General features: G+C 40.0%; 1 protein-coding gene across 6 annotated transcripts in view; it reads left to right on the forward strand.

Annotated features, from left to right (window-relative positions):
* Positions 1 to 21,402, forward strand: part of RERE (arginine-glutamic acid dipeptide repeats) — a 417,871-nt gene that overhangs the window by 76,014 nt on the left and 320,455 nt on the right. For 4 of the 6 annotated variants that reach the window (XM_038376446.2, XM_038376448.2, XM_038376449.2 and 1 more), the window contains exon 1: positions 6,491 to 7,012. The exons of the other annotated variants lie outside the window; for them this stretch is intronic. The gene's annotated coding sequence lies outside the window, so the exon portion shown is untranslated. Of the gene's footprint in view, positions 1 to 6,490; positions 7,013 to 21,402 lie in introns of those variants that run through there. 6 annotated transcript variants of the gene reach the window in all.

The following is a 21,402-nucleotide window of genomic DNA, read 5'->3' on the forward strand; positions in this document are numbered from 1 at the left end:
CCATAAGCTCTTTGGTGAAAGAACTTTGTCTTCTCCTCCTTCCTATGGAGATTTCTAAGGCACTCTGATGGAATTCATGTACCAGACTGCCCTCAGTGTTCTTTGTACATTGGTATTTGTTTCGATACTTCTCACAGGTCCTTAAGCCAAAGGTAATAGCACTTTGCCTGTTAGCTGACAGGTAAATACTGATCCATGATCGCTATGGCAAAATGTTTTAAGTTGCGTTTTTCGTCTGTCTTTCTGTCCTCTGAGTTAGGAGATGATGTAAAATCACATTCTGAACACTCCACACATTTCATTTTCCAACAGCAGGTGACAGTTATGGCAAGATGAGTGCTTGGAATGTTGAGGAACAGAAAAGTCTAATTGGCGGAAAATGAGGTTAGGATTCACTAGAGGTTCTGGGATTTCTACTGGTCTGGTAAGGCCGCCTTTCTCAGGGTATCAAAGTGGTGTCAGAATTAATGGTTACTTTCAGGGTTTTTGTACTGGATGTTCAAAGGTATAAATCCAAAGTGAGAGAGATTTTTTCCCTATTCAAAAGCTGAAATTTTAAAAAACTTCCGTTATTTTTAAACTGTAGGAATGCAAGATAGTGAGTGGTTTAACAGGTGGTCTCTTCCCCACATAATAGAGCTTTTTAAAAAATGAAATTGTGGAGGTTCATAATCCATAATGAACACAGGTGCTGTCTGGGAATTCTAGGGAGGTAGAAAAATGGCTTATCTAAAAATTGTCTGCTCTGCACTACATTTAAAAAAAACAAACAAACAAGTATTTTAGTGTGCTGGTTTAGGAACTGCCTCTGCCATACAAGGAGTCCTGTTAGAGATCTAGCCAAAACACCCTTCCATCTTGTACCAGAGATGGGACTCTGATCATGTTTTAGCAACTCCCCAATTGTGCTATGGCCTAGGAGAGACCACAGCTGAAACTTTGTTAGGCTGACGATACTGTTGCAAGTAGATTCCCCATAGATATATTGTTTTATAGTGTAAACAAGATGATATATGTTCACAGCATGTTGTGGCTGAGTCTACACTAGGGGATCCCCTGGGATTCTCTCCCCCCCCGGTCCTTTTTATCACCACTGGCGCAGCTCCACTGGCAGCATTGCTAGTGTAGACAAGATTGTGGTAGCTTCTGGCACTTCAAATTCTCTAAACTCGCTCAGTATGTAGACAGCAATACTTAGCTCTTAACAAGACCTGTGAAACTGTCTACCCTCATCTCTTTATACTAAGATCCATTATTAACACTGGTGAAGAACGTAGGTCACTTCTGGCTCACAAAAACAGGGTTGAAAAGAGTTTGCTTCCTACAGTAAACAGTGCCAGACTTTTCAACACCCATTGCAAAATGCATGCTGATGTAGTGAGGTGCCTAATGCACTTCCTATGGTTTGGATCTGTTGGCACTAGTAGCCAATCTATTTACATATCTGGATGAGGTCATAAAAGTCTGCAGTTAACTGCTGTAATGAGTAGCTTTTGTCTTGTAATTTTTCAGCCTTAGGCTAGCTGTATATTGGGCTTATTTTTAACCATAAATTTCTAATTGTTGTTCCTACCATTGGGGGTGAACCAAGTAATAGTACAGGTAAGAATTTTGGCCAAAAAAAAGTGTGTGGGGGGGAATGACCTGCAACAATACTGGGGCAGTACCAGCAGTGGTGTGAACAATGGAAAAACCCTGGCAAGAGAGCCTGGTGTAGATAAAGTCCCGCAAAAGCCACATTAGTTAAATCCATTTTCAAAAATAGGTTCAGCTTAACATGGATTTACTGTGGTATGCTTGGTTTCAGAGTAGCAGCCGCGTTAGTCTGTATCCGCAAAAAGAAAAGGAGGACTTGTGGCACCTTAGAGACTAACAAATTTGAGCATAAGTTTTTGTGAGAACCAGGCAAAAGAACGTTAAACCTTCTTTAAGAAGACAGTCAAGATCAAGTTATTCTTGAAAATGGGCTTAACACACTTTGCTTGGCACAGTTCACACTAACCAGACAGTGTGTGAAACCTGTTTTTAAAAGCAAAAACTGGACTGTGTAGGTATAGAGTGCTTTTAAATGTTATATGGTGAACCTTTTAGTTTTTGATGATTAAAAATGCTTTATTAAAATTTTCTTGCGTGATCTACATGATCAAATCAAGTATTTTCACGATTAGTTTGCCTGACAAAGTATATATTTTTCGGGTAGGTTTTAAATAGCTTCTTTGGAGCAGTTTGCCTGATGGGTGGGTGAAATATTTATGCATACCTGATGATGGCTAAATCTCTCAGAAGGAATTTTGAAAGCAGTTTGAAAGTACACCCACCTGGCCGACGCCTTGAGAGCGAAAGGCTATGAGGTGCAGATGGATGCCCTGATCGTTGGAGCCCTGGGCGCTTGGGACCCCCTGCAACGAGCATGTGCTGCGGACCTGTGGGATCGGTCGACGCTATGCATGGCTCATGCGGCGCCTCATGATCTCGGACACCATCCGATAGTCCAGGGACATCTACATCGAACACATCACTGGCCACCGACAGTACCAGGAGATGTAAGCCGATACGACATCGTGCATCAACTATGGGAAAGGGACTGAGAGACTCTTTCCATTGGACCATATGAACTGGAACCATAAACTCACTGAACATTAAATCCCACCAAATGACGGTAGATCCATCCTCCTCATCGTATCTGCTCATTATACTCCACACCTGAATATAGCCATTATATGGACAACATACCCCCATAGCTCAATGTCTGTACTTTGACCCGTTAAACTTTTACCCCCAATCGGGGAGATTGCAGATTATGTATTCCTTACTCCACCCGCTCCTAAATCGAATTTCGCACCCCTTGGTAATCTGTACCTTATTCCCTGATAACCAGAAACTTCTATGCCAAAATCTGTACCGTTTTCTTTTTGCTTCAGCATTATCTTAATAAAATTATTAGATCTTGTGGCCGTGGGGTATATCTGTATTTCATGTTTTTCAAATTTTGTAAAACTCTCACAAGAGGTTATGAATTATTTGTGTCCTATGAAGTATGTCTAGAAAGCAGCACCTTTATAGCCCTTTAAAAATACACTTTGTCACTCTGCCCAGTTAAGTGCTTGATCTTTCAGAAGCTGAAGCACATAGATGGAGTATACAATGTTAGTGGCCACAGAAACCAGCAAAAGTTGGGAAACTGGAAGTTAAGGCTGACTTTCCAGTTAACTCAAGTAGTGTGTGAGAGACGCACAGAAAACAACACTTATACGATAGCAGGAGTTAATGACAGGGTGTCAAAGCCCTATCTTTGAATCTCCTAGCTTTTGTTGGCTTGTGTCACAACCGTAATGTTACTTAAACTAGGTATTCTATTTAATTATAATACTTATAATAAAGTCAGATGTCGGCTCACTTGGCTGCGTGCTTAGGCCTGTAGAACTGTAGAACGGAGTGCTTTGCTTGTAACTGCATCCGTTGTCTCCTTTCATTATCTGTTAATGGTACTCAACATGACAGGGTTGTTTTGATAAATGGAGACTCTTGTGAAATCCGGGCTGGATTTTGCTTGGATTGGAGTTGTCTTCCTTTTGCACAACACTGGGAAATTATGCAGACTGGACCAAAGACAGCAAATGGAAAATGATCTATTGTGTGAATCATAGAAACTACAGACTGAAAAGATCTATTCGGTCATCTAGTTCATCTCCTCCTGGCTAATGCAGGATTGTTGCCCACAGGATATTTTCTAGTGATTTTTGTCTAATGTATGAGTGATGTTTTAAAAAAAAGATTACAGTGAGCTGTTCTTGTGTATGTTCTTTTAAAATCCCTGTTTCTCATTTGCAGATCTCCTGCCTTGAATTTTTACACTGTAGTTTGAAAAGCAATCTCTTGACTGGTTTAATATATTGTGCTCCTGAGAGAACTAGATTAAATAAATGCCTTTGGCCTCTAGTAGAGAGTGGGTTTGGGGGAATATGAAGGAGAGAGAGCACCTACGACAAAATAGTGCTTGGGTTGTTATAAGTTTAGTTCTCAGATCAGTTTTTCACAAATGAAACAGAATTGCCATGAAGGTAAGTGCTCTGATCACTGTACATGATCCAGTTTTATTTGTTCATCTGTAAAATTGAGATAATGCTTTCCTAGCTCACAGGGATGTTATGAGCATTGGTCAGTTAGTTTTTGAAACTTATTAATACTTTGAATGTAGTTAATTCCTGTCATCCAAAGATCTCTGATGTACAAATGGAAATTACTAGACCCATTTTATAGATGGGGTAACCGTGGCACGGTGAGGTTAAGACTTGGTTCCAAGATCCCACAGTAAGTCAGTGGCTGAGTCAGGAATACAACCCAATTGTCCTATTTTGCTCCTCTCACTTTACCATGTTGTTTCTGTTTTGTTTGGCATCTTTCATGAAAACTGAATCCAAAATGCCTGAAAGGATTTTCAAAGATGCCTAAGTGATCCGGACTCCTGCACCTAAATCACATAGGTGCCTTTGAAAATCCAGCTAATTGGGACATATTTCATAGAAAAGCAACTTATCATTAGCTTACTGCAAGAAAACTCTTTTTGATGTCATTTGAAAGCAAACATTTTCTTAAGTGGGCACTAGAGAAATAAGCTACTTTCCATGGTTTGCCATGTATGAGGCCATACTTCATCAGAAAATTTAAGTGAAAATAAATGCAGTGTGGTTGCTTTCTACTTGTGGATTGATTTCAGCTCTGATAGGTGTTGAGCTATCACAAAGCCACTTGGTTATGAAGTTTATTTTCAAGCAGCACATTTCCCCCTAGGATGGGCTCCTGTTGAGAAGCTAATGTACAATGGATCTTGCAACAGAGCCAAGCTTGCACTACACACCACCTTCAATTTGTATTGATCACAGCAGCCTTTCAGGGTGGCAAGGGTGTTATACTTCATCCGCTATTTGTACATTAGCTGTGTTGGTGGTTTAGGCAGCTATTTCTAGCAAGGACAGAATTTAAAATTATAAGGTTGTACATCTTTCTCTTGAGAAAGACTTGGACACTATAGTGATGAACACCATATAAATGCCTACCATAAAAATACAAATCAGAACATAATGTACAATATCTGGGGGAAAAACAAGGCCGGGGACAATACTTGACATTCATGGGGACTTGATATAGAAAAAAGGAATCATGAGCTTTGGTTTGACGTGTTTTTTTTTTGTTTTTTTTTTTGGTGTGTGAGGGTTGTAAATCAGTACTGAGGTGTATGCGTCAGTCATTTAGTTAGCTTTACAGTAATGATGTTTTATCTAAACTAAGCCTTTTATTTATTTGACAGAAAAGATATTATGTATTGCTACCATTCATGGACTGCATATATAACTTCTTTTTGGTAGGTGTACATTTTATTCTGAACTAGAGATCTAAAGGGCTGTACTCCAAAATGAAGTTGGTCATTTCAGGCAGCTGCAAGATTTTATTATTATTGCATTAAGCGGGAGTATGGGCGATACTTGAAGCTGGCAGCTAAGTATCACGTTGTTTAAAGCCCCATGGTAAGAGTGTGTATTTATTTCTTCATTATTAGATTAATTTCAATCAAATCAAATTTAAAAGGTGCCTTGCTTAGCAGATGTAGCTTTAGTCTCTTATTAAAAAAAAGGGGAGTGGGGGTTGGAGAGGATTTTAACAAAATGGCTTACTGGTTGAATAAACTACAACAAAATCCATGTATAGAAATGTCTCTAATGTGACACCAGAGAGGCGCCTCTCTCTTACCCATCATTGGAACAAATGCTCTGTGTGTGCTTCCCTCCACCCCTTTATTTTTTTTATCTGCATTTTTTCCCACCCCCTGTGTTTTGATCTGCATTTGTAGATGTAAGGGGGTTTGTTTCATTAATATTCCTGGCTGCAGCTCTAGGATGTGAGCCGCTGATCACTCCCGGGGATGCTTTGCCTCTTTAATATCTTGCTTGCAGATGCATTTTCTAGCTGACCACGCTATTAAAGAGCTGCCATCAATCACACAGCTCGGTTCCGGCTGGGCTGAGTGGGGAGGAGGGAAAGGATAGGCAACAGCATCAGCCAGAAGGAGAGTGGAGGTGCGTGCGTGAGCGTGTATATGGCCAAAGATGTATGGAGAGCAGCATAAGTAGCAAGGAGAACTGAGTCGTGTGTGTGAGTGAGAGGGAGAGGGAGAGGGAGAGGCAGGTGCAGAGTGTGGTCAGGAAGAGAACAGGCACCAAGGCAGAACTGAGAGCTGAGTCTGTGCATTGAAGGGTTAGGCATCAAGCCTCAAACACTGCCTGGGACTGGAATGTGTGTGTGTTCAGCCTGTATCGTGGTGTAATTTGCACTGGAGGGATAAGCAGCAGAGGCAGCCTGAGCCTGCTCCCTATGTGCCTGTGTATGGCCAGAGCTGCTGCTCCTGGACTCCGCTCCGGGTTTTCCTCTCCACCGCCTGTTGTCTTTTGGAGGCTGTGCTTCTGTCTTTTTTTTTTCCTCCTCCTGGTGTCTGGGTGAAAGAAAAGAGACGGGGTCACAGAGGCATGTGGAAGTGTCTGCAGCCGAACAGCTGAGGACTCGGAACCTGCGAGAGGGGGAGCAGCAGTACAGTGGGCATGTGCTGAGGGGAGCCAACTGCAGCAAGCCAGGGGGCTTCTGGCTGTGCACCCAGGGCGGGCAGGCTCCAACTCGGGCAATGCTGCTCTCTCCTCCGCCTGGCCCAGCTACTCTGCAGTAAAGAAGAGGGGGCCTCCTTTTGTTCACCAAGTGCATTTCTCCTTCCCCCCCCGCCTTCCTCTTTTCCCTCCCTATCGCCCCCCTTTCCTACCTGCCTTCCTTCCCTCCTCTTCTCCTCCATGGGCCTTGCATGGTCCTGCATGTTGTTGGACACAGCAGCAGCCCCCGTCCTGCAGGCTCCGGAGAAGAAACACAAAGTCCGCAGGGGTTATTCTTTAGCAGCTGCTAAGATTGCAGACAAGTTGTGTTTGTCCGGCTCCTCCAGGAACTGCAAAGCTTAAAGCCCGAGGCTGGCTGGGTGAGTGTGCAGCGCAAAGGGGGGCGGAGGGGGGAAAGGGGGACTGTCGTGTGTGATTGCTGAGATGGACAGGAACCTTGCACCCTGTCCTGGCTGAAGTCCTTGGATGCTAGGGCTGCAGCTTTTGACTCCTGTAAGTGGGCTACAGTTGAAGGAAGTCAGATCTGCTGCAGGTCATGTTATGGGTGTGAGTCCAGAGAGTGGGTTTACACACTGGATTGTTTACTACTTAATTCCGTAACTATAGTTAACAGTACATGAAAGGCACTACACAAAATGAAGTTATATTCTGAGGAGAATGTTGAGATGGTCACTCTACTAGTCTTAAAATAGAATAATGATGATGATAAATCACTCTCACTGTAGGACAGAAAACACCTGGATAGAGAAACGCGTGACTTTATTCCTTTATTTTTGCCCTCCCGGATATTCCAGTTTTTCAAGGAAAGTTGGATCAACATAGTATGTGATGTGATAGCTTTTATTGGCCCAGAAGGCAAGTTCAGAGTGCTTTAAGGCCACAGGTTCCCCTTTCTCAGGTGAATGTTTTGCTTTGTATGTTTTTAATCTAACAAAGTTAACTAAGCAGAGCAAACATTTTGATTCTACATTATTTTTATGCAAGTGAGGTGAAGAATCAAGTTTCCTTGCTTGGTTGAAAATCCACTTTCATTCCACTTGCTAAGGTGCAGGAGCTTGACAAAGCCCTAGCTGGGATGATTTAACTGGGACTTGGTCCTGCTTTGAGCAGGGGGTTGGACTAGATGACCTTCTGGGGTCCCTTCCAACCCTGATATTCTATGATTCTATGATTCTATGAGTGTCTTGGAATGCCTTTTATATTTTAATTGGTACAGTGATTGGTGTAAGGTTCTTCTATAATGTTTGCTCAAACCCTGTTCTTAGATGAAGTGACAGGGAGACCTGCTTGACCACTTTCTGTTTCTTGAGAGAGAAACCAGCTCTACTTTGTTTTACAATCCGTTTTTAAGCCTTTCTTGAGTACATGTGGCATTACACTGCATGGGGTATTGTGTGACTGGATGGCTTCCTTTCAGCCATATGGGATTCTTTTTTAATTGTATATGAACGAAAATGGCAGTTGACAAGGAGACTAATTTTTCATTTAAAATTAGTCAGATTTTTTAAAAGACTTGTAAAATAAGTAAAAGTTGAGAACAGAAACGTGACTCTTAATTCGTGAAGTCTAAATTTAAATATTCTACATTCTAGCAAATGATTCCTTCTGGGAACTCAAAATTAAAGTAAATAGGATTTAAAACCCTACAGACAGGGCAACGTTATTTCAATATAAAGCCATTGATCTGTGGGCAATTAGTTCCAGACCGGCAGCCAAATCTGCATTTTTGTCAGATTTTTGTTCTTAAAGGCAATCACATGTTTGAATAGATATATTGCCTTGTAAAATAGCACAAGGCAGACATTTTAGGTGCTTTACAGCAAGTTGAAGAATTGTGTGGGAGCAACATTTAAAAGCTTTTTTGTTTTTTTCCAACCCTGTAATTTAGTAGTGTTTAAACTCTATGTTATAAAGATCTCTGGGAGCAGTGAAAGGTGGTTTTGAGTCCAGCACACTCAAGTGCTTATTGTACTCTGGCAGGCTGGGTGCTTGGCAGCCAGTTTTTGAAATGTTATTTGATCTGGCTGCATGATAGAATTGACTAGGATTACACCATTTTTTCCCCCCTGTGGCGGTTGAAAGTGATGCATCAGCGAGTGCTGTTCAATAGCATATTTTAAGACTTAAACTGCATGTATTCACTTTAAGCAGTTTCCAGTGAAAGGCAGTTTAGAATTTCTCTTGTCTTGTGGTTAGGATTTATGAATTGAGGCAAGAGCTGACGTAATCTATCCCACTTCCTTTGTGTGTTTTTTATAGTAGATAGTGTGTTTTTTGTTTTACTTTTAATAGCTGTGACTATTTCTCAAATACTTGCATATCTTCTTTATGCTGTTGGCTTTAGTATAACTAGTCAACTTGTTCTTAAATTATGCATCTTTAAAGATACTGTTCTTTCAACTTTCACTAAAGTTCAATGAATAGCTTGTATATTATGTGGACTAGTTTTTTATTTTAATTAATGTAACTGTGTACAGCTGTTATGTCAGAATGCCTTGACTTCCTTCTGCAGTGTAGAGTATCCTACACTAGAGGTTGTAAAGAATTGCTTGGTGGATCCTCTAACCCCCTCCTTGCTCATTTTTATTCATGTGATGGGACAAGCAGCCTTTTGTTTCATAGTATCAGTAGCTAATAGCTCATTTGTGAGAGACCTTTTGTTTTGGTTTGGGGTGGCGGGGGAGGAAAGAAAGCAAGAAGCCATGTATTAATAGACTTCTCATAAACCTGCCTGTTTTGGGGTCAAAGGGTTATGCTAGCTATTGTGTTGCTTATGAGTATCCAGAAGGAACTATCTATTTTTGTAATGTCACAGGAGGTCAGTGGTTTGTACTGTGGATGAATTACTACTGAGGCAAATATTCTGTACTGTTTAAGAATCCTTTAAAGCCATATCTGTATAAAGATGGCGAATGCACTACACTTAAAGTGTAGAGGCTGTATGCAGTTTGGATTAAAAGGACCAAGTCCTCAACTGGTGTAAATTGTCATAGCTCCATGAACCCAGTAGACTTACCTTAGTTTACATCAGCTGTGGATCTGACTCAGTAACTTAATTTCATTATGGATTTTGTTCAGGGTCTAAAGTGATTGTGTAGATTTATGTATAGCATGATCTTGTGCGCAGAAACACTGTCTCTGTCTACTGTTAAATTACTTGCTTGGGTTCTTTTAGAAATTCTTAAATGGGGGCAATACGACAAGGATATGCGGTTTGTCAGTCATGCTTTAAATATGTTGCCCCTCACAGACAATGCATTGCTGCTTCAGTGAACCCAGTGCGTTTTATACTAAGGGCTTGTCTACACTTGAAATGCAACAGTGGCACAGCTGTAGCCCTGTCGCTGTAGCACTCCTGTGTACATATTACCTATGTCGATGGGAGGAGTTTTCCCGTTGGCATAGGTAATCCACCTCCCTTGAGAGGTGGTAGCTAAATCCACAGAAGAATTATTAGATTAATTAAATGCTGTCTACACCTGGACTTCGGTCGGTTTAACTATGCCATTAGGGATGTGTATTTTTCACAACCCTGAGCAATGTAGCTGGGTTGACCTAACTTTTTATTATAGAACAGGCGTAAACCATCTTTTTTGGTAGGTCAGAAGACACAGTAGTTCTTGTATTTGGCAGAATGTTCCTGGAACTGAGAGCAGTTTGTGGTGATAAGAGTATGTGGGCTGAATTGGAAGCAGGAAAAACAGTCAGTAAAAGCAAATGTGTGAAATCTGTTTATACATACATCTAATGTGGTGCCTTTATCTCAGACCCAATTAACTGATAACAAATAGGGTGAAAATGCAGGTGGTAGAGCTGAATATGTAGTGAGGCTAGGTCCATTAACATTTTGGAGAATAATGAATGTTCACCAAAATACTAAGGGCTTTTACAAATGTGGTGTTCCCTATTTTCCCTTCCATTCACACACAATCTTCTCACCTAAGTTTGGTGCTGTAAACCCTGTTTGGCTGGCCTGTGCAATGGTGATGGTTCAGTTTCAAAGCAGCAGCCGTGTTAGTCTGTATTCACAAAAAGAAAAGGAGTACTTGTGGCACCTTAGAGACTAACAAATTTATTGGAGCATAAGCTTTCGTGAGCTACATTGGATGCATTCGATGAAGTGAGCTGTAGCTCATGAAAGCTTATGCTCAAATAAATTTGTTAGTCTCTAAGGTGCCACAAGTACTCCTTTTCTTTTAGTGATGGTACAGATACCTTAAGTGGAGGACAAAAGATTTAAACCCCCAAAACAAGCAGTTAAAGCAACTGATTGTATACTGTGTTACTGTACTATAAAAGTACACTGGACTGTCCCTAGAACTTGGGATTTGGAAGTTCTTGGTACCACGTTAACACAGAGACCGGGTTAAAATGAATTGCAATTAAAGTAATTAAATTTGGGATCCATGGCTGTGACCGTGTTATATGCGAATTCGTGCTATATAGTTGCGCATTCTAGCGAGGTTCCGATGTATATCAAGTAAGCTCTTTTATGAACCCTTGTAATGTTCTGAACTTCGTTGCCATCCTAAGATGTATATAGACTGTGGTTATGAATCTGTATGTTTATGTATGTAGAAAACTGTGTTCATAATCTCTACTACAACTACGCCTCACAACAGGGTGTTGAGTAGTTAGTGAGAACAGGCAACTCCAGCCAGGTGTTCACGTGAAACCAGCTTCAAGTAATGATCCAGCATCCTGCCCAGGAAAATCCTATGATGGGCCAATAGAGTTAATGGAAATACATTGAGATATCCCTGGCTATCAAGTCAAGAGGGAATTTCCCCACTCTGAATAAACATGAGTCACCATGGACTGAGAGGGGGGAAAAGCCTTTTAAAAACAGACTTGGGACTGGTTTAATTTTTTTTGTTTTTTGTTTTTTGTTTTTTTTTCAATCTAGACCTTGAGGGACAGCCTCGCGATTGGAGAATGTCTGTGAAGGTTCAGTTCCCCTTCTGTAGCTCAGGGGTATGCTGAGAAATTGACTTAAGGCAATAGATAACTTGCATTAGAAAAGGGATTTTATCTAATAAGAGAGCATAAAACCTGAGGCTGTGTTTTTGGGCTCTCTGTAACCTGTATATTTTTTTATTTCCCTTACTATTTTATTTTTGAATCTGATTTTTCTAGTAAAATTTTTTAATATTTTATTTACCCCTCAAGCAGGTCTCTGGTGTGTAAACTATGGAGGGTGGGGGGCAGAGTAGGCTGATATCTCAGGAGTGGGTTTCACATCTTTGCAGGTGATGAATCGGAGGGAAATGGTCCAAGTCTCTGGTAATTAAGAACTCAGGGAGGACGTATTTGGAGAGACTTGGGACTGAAAGGGCTGTTGGTGTCACCCTGCAAGGAGTAAATAGTTTGTGAGAGCCAGAGTGAGACTGATGCCTGTAGGTTGGCAACTTGAGAATTGAACCATACATGCACAGCACAAAGGCGGTGACAGGACCCCCTCCTGGTCTGGGTAGTCCCCATAATGCCACAATGGCATAGTTGCTGCAGGAGTTGCACCCCAATATCAGCGAACTGAGGTTCACACTCCAAACACTTGCTGAACAAACCCTAACAGATTCAAAAGTGAAGGAGCAAAGTACAAGCTTTCAATTTATTATTTTTCTGTTTATTTCGGTTTAGGGAAAATACAAGGAGGAAAATGAGCTGGTTAATCACTGGAAAAAATGGATGAAAATCAACTTGGGAGCTTGTATTTGCAATATTTCTCTAAGGGGAAATATTCGTATTCCCCTAAAGGGAAATCAGTAGAGGATCTGAGAACCTTGCATATTGAGCCTTTTAAGCAGAAAGAGGAAGGTACAGGTGGAATTGACTCAGTGCTGGGACACCAGCCAGGCCTTAATTCCCAGGAGGCAACTGCTAAGGTAGAGCTTACCAAATTGCAACTCCACAGCTGGCTTATCTGAGGCTATAGGCTAAATGCTGAACGAGGTTTTCACTATGCTGGTAACCTGCCTACACTCAGCGAGGAGGCTGGCTAAATTATTTGAGTGCTCATAGTTGACCAGTTCCCTCTGTGGGTCCAGAAGGACAGACGAGTTCTCCCACAAATCACTGGGAAAGAATCAGTGTCGCAGCAAAAGGACCTTGGAATATGCTCCCTACAAGTCCCGATCTCATAGGTGGGTGCAGTACCAGTGATGAAATAGTAACTCAGATATAGTTTTGTAGACCTTCAGTAAAGATGTACCCTTAAGATGATGAAGCAGGAAAATGGATAGTTCTGCAGTAATTATAAGAACAACTAAAATTAGTGAAACTTGTCATATCTGGGACATAAAGCCCTATGTAGGGCCACTGTTATTTAATCTTCAACACTGATGTGTAAATGTGCCGGGTAACCAGAGGTTGAACCAGGGTCAGTTATTTGCACTAATATTCCATACAAGCAATAAAATGTATTGGTCTGTTTAAAAAATAAAATAATGTGGCCTGCATGTTTTGATGAACTATTTGTCAAAAGCCTCCGGATAATGCTTTTTACAGTATTCAGAACTGTATTTGCGCATACGAAGAAGTGAGCTAAAAAGAAAAGGAGTACTTGTGGCACCTTAGAGACTAACAGATTTATTTGAGCATAAGCTTTCGTGAGGTACACCTCACTTGATTGGATGCAAAAGCTTATGCTCAAATTTGTTAGTCTCTAAGGTGCCACAAGTACTCCTTTTCTTTTTGTGGATACAGACTAACACGTCTGCTACTCTGTGACCTATCAAGTTATCTACTAACTTTAATACGTGGGATAGAAGCAGCAGTGTTCTAAGTCCATAACTTGTTTTGAGCCCTGCAAGTTTAAAGAATAGTCCCTTACATGGTAAACTGCTCTTCAATAAATACTAGGTCAAAAGAATCTCTGATACTGTTACCAACCTATGTATTCAAAATGTTCAATGCACTTAAGATGCACTTGTGTTAAGTTATCCATTCTCAATAAGAACTTTGCTTATATTTCCTAAACCTTGCATGGCTGCATTCTTGTTTAGTTTGTTTCATACTCTAGAAAACCTACATTCCAACCCCTCCCTCTTAGAAAAAACACAACCATCTTTCTCAAGTTAATTTTTCCTTTCTTAAAAATCATTGTCAGCTCTTCAACAGGTTTTCCTGCTTCTTCTGAAACACCAAATATTGCTTGTTTGAAAGTATTTCTAGGAATATACATATTCAAAATTCCATTTAAAATTTTTTTTTTTTTTTTGCTATAGTGTCTGATCTGGAGTCTCACTAAGATTACAACCATGCCACAGTCGAATAACCATGTTTTAAGGTTCTAATATGGTTCCCTGGCTAGTATGGATGAGGCACCCCTCTGCCCCCCTGAACTCTGCAAGTCATACTAGCCTATAGACAAACCTTCTAGTATTTTCTGACATTTATGAAACCTGCAACACTGTTTTATAACGTGACTCTTAGGCAAATATTGATGTTGATCAGGAAAACTGTGTTGGACTCATATATGACATACAAACGGTAGTGTGAACTGAATCTCATTTATCTTTGCCCTTTTATGTTTGAAAGTTTCAGTGAATCCTTTTGTAACAGAGGTTGAATGATATAGTAAATGTTAAATTCTCACTGAAAGAACTCACAACAATGTTCCCAAGTTTGCCTGAGGTAGCAGTTTGAGTTTTGACCTTTGAATGCAAAGCAAGAACAAGTAATGTTGAAAAACGTAAATGATTAAAACAAGCTGGGCTTCTTTAGGAAACTTTTATGCAGCTCTGCCAACAAAAAGCCCCAGTGATTGCACAAACATTTGGTTACTGGGATAAATAATATTTGACTGTGATCTGTGAATTTTGTTTATTATAACTATATGTTTCTCATATGACAGCAGAGTTAGAATTCTGGCTTTTCCTACTGTTAGCAAAAGCATGGGGGAAATGAGGGCTGTAAATTTCGCATTAGCAATGCGACTACACAGTTCCTCAAGGGGGAAATAACAGTGCAAATTTCAGAGGAATGATTCAGTGCGATTAAGCTCTTCTGTGAAAATGGATATAATTCAGAGGCAACAATCTAAAGTTCTCCAGCAAACCTGAACTGCTTTAATAATTCCCAGAAGTTAGCTATCTTCAGATTTTCATGTTCCTTTTTCAAAAGTAAGGTAAGGTCTACTATGTTAACTGACAGGCAAGGGAAACACAATTTTTCAAAACCAACTAATCCTAATCTAGGTCTGCTGCAGCATTTCTACCTAGTAATGCAGAGCTTTATTTTAAATTTGTCGCAGATTTATATGCTTTACTAAAACAACAAAGATAGCCCTAGTTTGACATAGTGATCACTTTGTCAAACAATTAGACACTTTTTTTTGTAGAGATCAGAATACTCTGAGAAGTAAAGTTGTAGTTTTTCAGAAATATTACATGTTATGTAGCAGCACCTGAAGTCTGGAAATTTAATACTCTGCAAGAATGTTAAAAATGAAGGCATCGTTAGTTTATAACACTAAATCAGTGGTATATTTTTTCCTCCTCTTGTGTGGAAGGTTTTGGCCTTTGGTTTGAGAGGTGTATTTTAGCTACTAAATTAAACATTATAGTCTCTCCCATGATTCATCTAGCAGGTAAAATGATAGCAGCCAAAGGTTACTACATCTGGTATTGAAGTTGTGGTTGTGGATTCTTTTGTTCCTGATTAGATTAGGGGACTAAAACATCCCTAATCAGTTCTAGGAAAATTATATATTTACTTAAAATAAGACCAGCATGTTACTTACTTTGACCCTGAGGAAGTTCACAGCTTCTGTGTTGTTGTCAGCTCATCATTTTTCATAGGTACTGTCACTTTGAAAAGTGTAGAAACCCAGCAGAGAGTAGATATTTTTCCCCAAGCGCATGTTGGACCTGAGAACTCCTTTATTTGAATTTATCCACAGTGTGAAGATTTTAGTCTGTCACTGATGACTAAGAGTTTCCGCAGTAGGTGGTTGTATTACAAGACAGTGTAAAAGTGAGTGAGTCAAAATGCAAGAGGCTATAAACCTCAAACAGTGTATTTAAAAAAAAAAAAAAACCAAAAAAAAAACCCACCCAAACAAACAAATCCCCTTTCCTTAAATTGGATATAGTAACAATTCCCTGCAGAATTTACTTTTACAAGCAGTCAAAACATACTGTATTTGCTCCATTTCCTGTTGAAATCTAACAAAGGAGCCAAAAATCATATTTCCCTTTCCTGATGATAAAGCTATTCCTTGGAGGTTAGAGTAGGGAATAGATTTTTATACAGCAGTTCCCACTGAATAATTGAATGCTTTTAAGTAATCTTTGGTGTATGTGTTTGACTGTAAGTATGAGGAGGAATGTCTCTAAACTGCATGTTTAATATTAGAATGTTGTAATTAGAGCTGGAATACCCAGCCAGCCTATGTTTTATAATGAATAATGATGTAAAGGAGTTAAGAGCGAGCAACCCAAGGTTATTGGCTCATTCGGATTCTGATTACCCTTTCATTGTGTAATTAAGTAATTATGAATACTGTATGAAAAATTGCTGTATTGTTTCAGTATATTACTGCTTTCTGTGGTTTTTAAAAAAAGGTGTTGTCCTCTTTTGCATTATTTTTAGGTGTTATATATTCAAAGTATATATTATTTTTCAGCCACACAAGCTAAAGCACATTTTAAAAAGCCAAAACAAATATATTTTTTAGGCTTCTTGGTTCCTGTTAATATTTCACCTTGTATCTATTCTCTCTTTATAATAGTACATGCCACTGTTGCTAAGCGAATTTAAGTACATCCTGGTCTAAATTGAAAGAGTGCTCTTTCATGAATGGATATAGTAGGGGTAGCTGTTGTTGGCAGGGAAATTCTTTGCAAATGCATACTGAAAAAACAGTGGCATCTGGAAACAAAGGGTGGGAGGAACTCTGATCCTCCACTGGTGAGAGTAACTTCAGTTTGCTTTTCCCAACAGATTGTCACATGCTTGATCACAAACAGAAGTTGATTCATGCTTTTGATTTTTAAATGGACCCTCAGCCTGTATGGATTTTTGTGTGCAAAATCAGGTGCTTAGCTCTATCTATATGGTGGGATTTGTGTGCACAGCTACTTCTGGGTGCTAAAAGGCAGGTACAATAAATTGTGAACACAGTAGCACCTGCACAAGAGACTGGCGTTTGGTCTTTCGGCCCTAAAGTTCTCTTCGAAGGGGTATGAATGCTTAATGCACAAGATGAGAATAAGTATTTAAGATGAAAGTAAATCTTATTGGCTTTCTTTAAACGTGGTAATGACCAGTATAAATTATGGTAAGTTGCTGTACAGCAATTGGTTGTCTTGTTATCTTTTTGTTGTTGTACAGAATCACCTTTGGCTACATGCTGCTTTACTTTTAAGGTCATGCTGTACTACCGAAAATGCCAAAGATGACTGTAACTCGTTTTGTTCTCTACAATATTTTCCTGTGGGAGTTCCACAATAGTTAAATTCAACAACGCTTTTTAAAAACACTTGTTTAAATAATACAGTCAGCAGAACCTTGTGGTGTACACAGCTTTGTGGTCATTTTGAACATAGTTAGCAATAGTCTTGACTGGAGATGAGTTGTAATTCTGTACCAGGTTAAAAGAAAAGGAGTACTTGTGGCACCTTAGAGACTAACAAATTTATTAGTTATAATGCTCTAATAAATTTGTTAGTCTCTAAGATGCCACAAGTACTCCTTTTCTTTTTGTGAATACAGACTAACACGGCTGCTACTCTGAAACCTGTACCAGGTTAGGAAGGTACTAAAGCTTTGAAACACTTAGCTCTTTCATACATTTCTCAATTGGTGCATAAGCAATAATATGTATAAGGGTATTTGTTAGCATTTCGTAGCTGTAAATCTTAGTGCTCGTCAGCACTCAAACTTGCATTGGTTTCACTAAACTGGTGCAAACACCGATGTGGACATACTTACTAGCTTAAAACTAAATTTATAGGAACAAACTAAACTACATAAAGACACATCTACATTGATTTTTAGGATTCCCATGCACCAAGTTGCAATGACTTAACTGAATCACTTGAAAAGAATTACTTTGGTTACGCTGATGCAACTTGGAGTGATCGGGTCTTAGCACACCCTTTTCTGTGTCTATATTGTTTTGGTAGGGCATTGAGACTTTGGAAGAACTGCTGATGCAAACACTTCTGATGTACCCTGAAAATATTAAGCTAAATATGGGACTTTCCTCAAGGTGCTTTTGCATTGCAATCATGGACACCTCCTTTCAGCTCAAGAGAGTGCTGACCAGACAAGACATGCTTCATAAACAGTGGTGTCATTTTCTTCCAGCTTGACTTGTTAATGCAGTGGATTTTGCATGTGGAATGCACCAGTAGTTGTTTGTCTTGTGTTTGCTTTTATGGAGCTTCTAAAGAATACTAACTATTTGTCACAAATAGAGCAACAGTTAATCTAGTGCTGGAAATAGACATGGGATGGGTGGCCAAAGGAAATTTCCCCCAAAATTATCTGATCAAGACATACTTGTATTTTTAGTTTTCTTAAGGGCGTTTAAAGTATGTGTGGTATGTATTTACTAATCTTTTATTTGCAGTGGAACACATTACTGAACTTTTATAAACAAGTAAACAAAGTTCTTAGTTGGGACTCAACACTAGGAATTTTGTCTTGGAAATAATACCTAGTCCTTAAAATATTGCTACTTTGAGTTTTTCATTGGACAGTCTGGATTAAGTTGCGTATGGCTTATTGCACAAATTTAACTGATTTATGCAAAACCCGGTCAATGCCATAAAAAGGTTTTAGCTTGTTCATGAACATTTCCAATGGACTTAGAGCGTGGCATCCAGTAGCCATCCTGTCATATATTGCTTTCCCTCATTTCTCCCTCTCCTCATCCCTGGTGATATTCAAATGCTATACATTAAAATATTTATTTGATATTCTCTAAATTTAGTATAGTTTCAGAGTGGGTTTTTGTGAAATATCATCTTGTTCATGCTCGTTCTTAGGGGAGATCACAATTCAGTATAAACTAAGAATGTCAGCCAATAATAAATCTCAACTGAACTTGTAGATATTTATCTAATGGGAGAGGTTACATGACTGTGGGAGAAAACAGGCTAATCTGGGCAGTGCTGAATAGATTTAATTGAATCCTGACTGCTTGGATAACAGGCACTTGGTGAATTGTCGTATAGCACATGGAGAGCAGTTCTAAAGACTTGAATTTGAGGTGGATTAGGTTACTGTAGTAGGGGAGAGTTTTGTGATTTTAAGCAAATACCTTGACATTTTTATGCTTGTTTTACCTTTTAAATCATACATTCAGCAGATGATTTTTCTCTGAAATTTCAATCTTTAAACATACTCTTGTACAAATGTAATAAACCATGTCATGTGATTTTAATAAAATGCACAATGTTTTTTTACTGTCCTATGTAAGTACAAATGTAAGTATTTCAATTTTTATATTTCAGCAAAAAAGAGCAGAAGAATTGTTTTTGATCTGTATGCTCCCCCCAGCTGATTCCCAACCACCTTCACTTGAATCCCCCTGCAGAGTCCCATTTCCCCAGTACATGGAACTCCCCAATGAGCCCTGTGCATCCAGACCCCCCTGCACCTGGACCCACTACTGAGCCACGCACACACAGGTTGCCCCACACAGAACCCTCTCACCCCACAACTGGATCCCCCCCACTAAGCCTCTCCACATTTGGATCCTGACCGGCTGAGCCTGTTTGCCCCACATCTGGATTGGCAACCAGGGCTTGGTGTGCAAGATTCTGTCCCTGTCACTCTCTATCTTGGTATTCCTGGCATAGAGGGGCAGGCCCTGATGTGCCCAGCCTTTGCATTGTGTCAGGGTTGGGTGCAGCATTACTGCCAAGTCTGTGTCTCTGGAGGGTGGGGGATGGCTGCAGAGTGATTTCCCATCTCCATGCAGCCAATGGCCTGTGCTCCCCACTGCCATGCTGGAGCCTCCGCATTTATTGATTAACAAATAAAATGTGTGGAATTTTGTTGAATTTTTAATGTTTTGGCACAGAATTCCCTCAGGAGTAATGTCTGATCTCACCTTACAGTTTGTAGAAGTTTTTCTGAGAAATTGTCTGTTTTGAAAGTATTGAATGTGATTTCACTGTAGTACATAGCTTCAGTGTTTCTGTGTTTAATTTTTCTGGAACAATAACCTGTAATTATGCAAGTTGCGAGAATTTTTTCCTTCTAATTTATCATTTTATAGACTCATTTGTCTTCTAAAATTCTGTAGTCTTTTACATATTTTGTGTGAATTTAGTGCCCAATGAAATGAGGGATGAATAGCGCTGTGTAAAACTAGGCATGGTACAGGCCTCACAGTTAATTTCCAGAGCACCTCCATCCTGTCCTGATTATTAGATTTAAGATTGGCTTGAGCAGAGGCTGTTCATTGTGCTGGCCAGTGTGGTGGTCTTGGATGTGAGTAAGTGTCCACAGCGTACGTGAATTTGACTGCTAAACTCATTTTGCTGTGGTTTAATAGTGATTTCTACCTACGTGTTCAAAAAACGAATGGTTTATGTCCCAGCTTTGTAAAGCAGTGCACTTAGCACCACATTGGATCAGGCCTACTGTGCTACTTGGACCTGTTCAACTAATATGATCAAATTACTAGAATTATTTATCCAAGTTTAATGGAGGGCTTAAAAGCAGAAAATATATTTAATGACTAAAGTGTGGCTCTGGAGGCTTAGTAAAGCACTTCCTATAACTACAGATTGAGGCTGAACTTACCACTTGAATCATTTTCATACAATTTATTTTCCTTCCACATGACTAGAAATTGTGAATTTATATATGAATTAGCAATGTCCTCTAGGTAGTTAACAGGTTGTTAATACTGCTCTCTGTGTTGCAGTTTTGGTACTACTAATATAGGTTACATACCTCATTACAAGCTACAGAATACACTACACTCACATTTTTTTCCGGACAATGTAAATACCCCAGTACACTGACATGGTATATGAACCACCCCCCTCGAACAGCATAGAGACATGGTTGACCAACTGAGGTTAATGTAGTGTAAGTGTAGACACTGCATGACCTGTGTCAACCATAGCAGTCCTCCAGCAGCTTGTCCCACACCGCCCATTCCCTGAGACAGTGACTGCTCTGGTCATAATTTTAAACTCCACTGCCCAGAAGCCACAGAGACCAGAGGCCAGTCCCTCTCTCTTTCATGTGTGTCTGAAATGTCTTTTCCTGATTGCCCACCTTGGCAAGCATACCTAGCAGCTCACCTTTGTTTTGTGCAACTGCCCAACTGATCATGCCGGCTTCATGCATGCAGACAAGTACTGGATATACTCTTGCCTGGAGTAGACAGGGAATTATTGGCTCTCCAGGGCCTGTGGGGAGAAGATGCTGTGCAAGCATGTCTACAGACCAGAAGTAAAGACATTACTCAGGAATCACAGAATATCAGGGTTGGAAGGGACCTCAGGAGGTCGTCTAGTCCAACCACCTGCTCAAAGCAGGGCCAATTCCCAATTTTTGCCCCAGATCCCTAAATGGCCCCCTCAAAGATTGAACTCACAACCCTGGGTTTAGCAGGCCAATGCTCAAACCATGGACATCTATGAGCAGATTGCATGGGGGACACAGACAAAGGGGTATGACGGGATCAGCAGTAGTGCTGTGTGAAAGCGAAGGAACTGCTCCAGGCATAACACAAGACTAGGGAGTGCAAAAATAGATCTGGTTCTTTGCCACAGAC

Source organism: Dermochelys coriacea, chromosome 18, assembly GCF_009764565.3.
Source record: "Dermochelys coriacea isolate rDerCor1 chromosome 18, rDerCor1.pri.v4, whole genome shotgun sequence".
Lineage (NCBI taxonomy): Eukaryota > Metazoa > Chordata > Testudines > Dermochelyidae > Dermochelys > Dermochelys coriacea.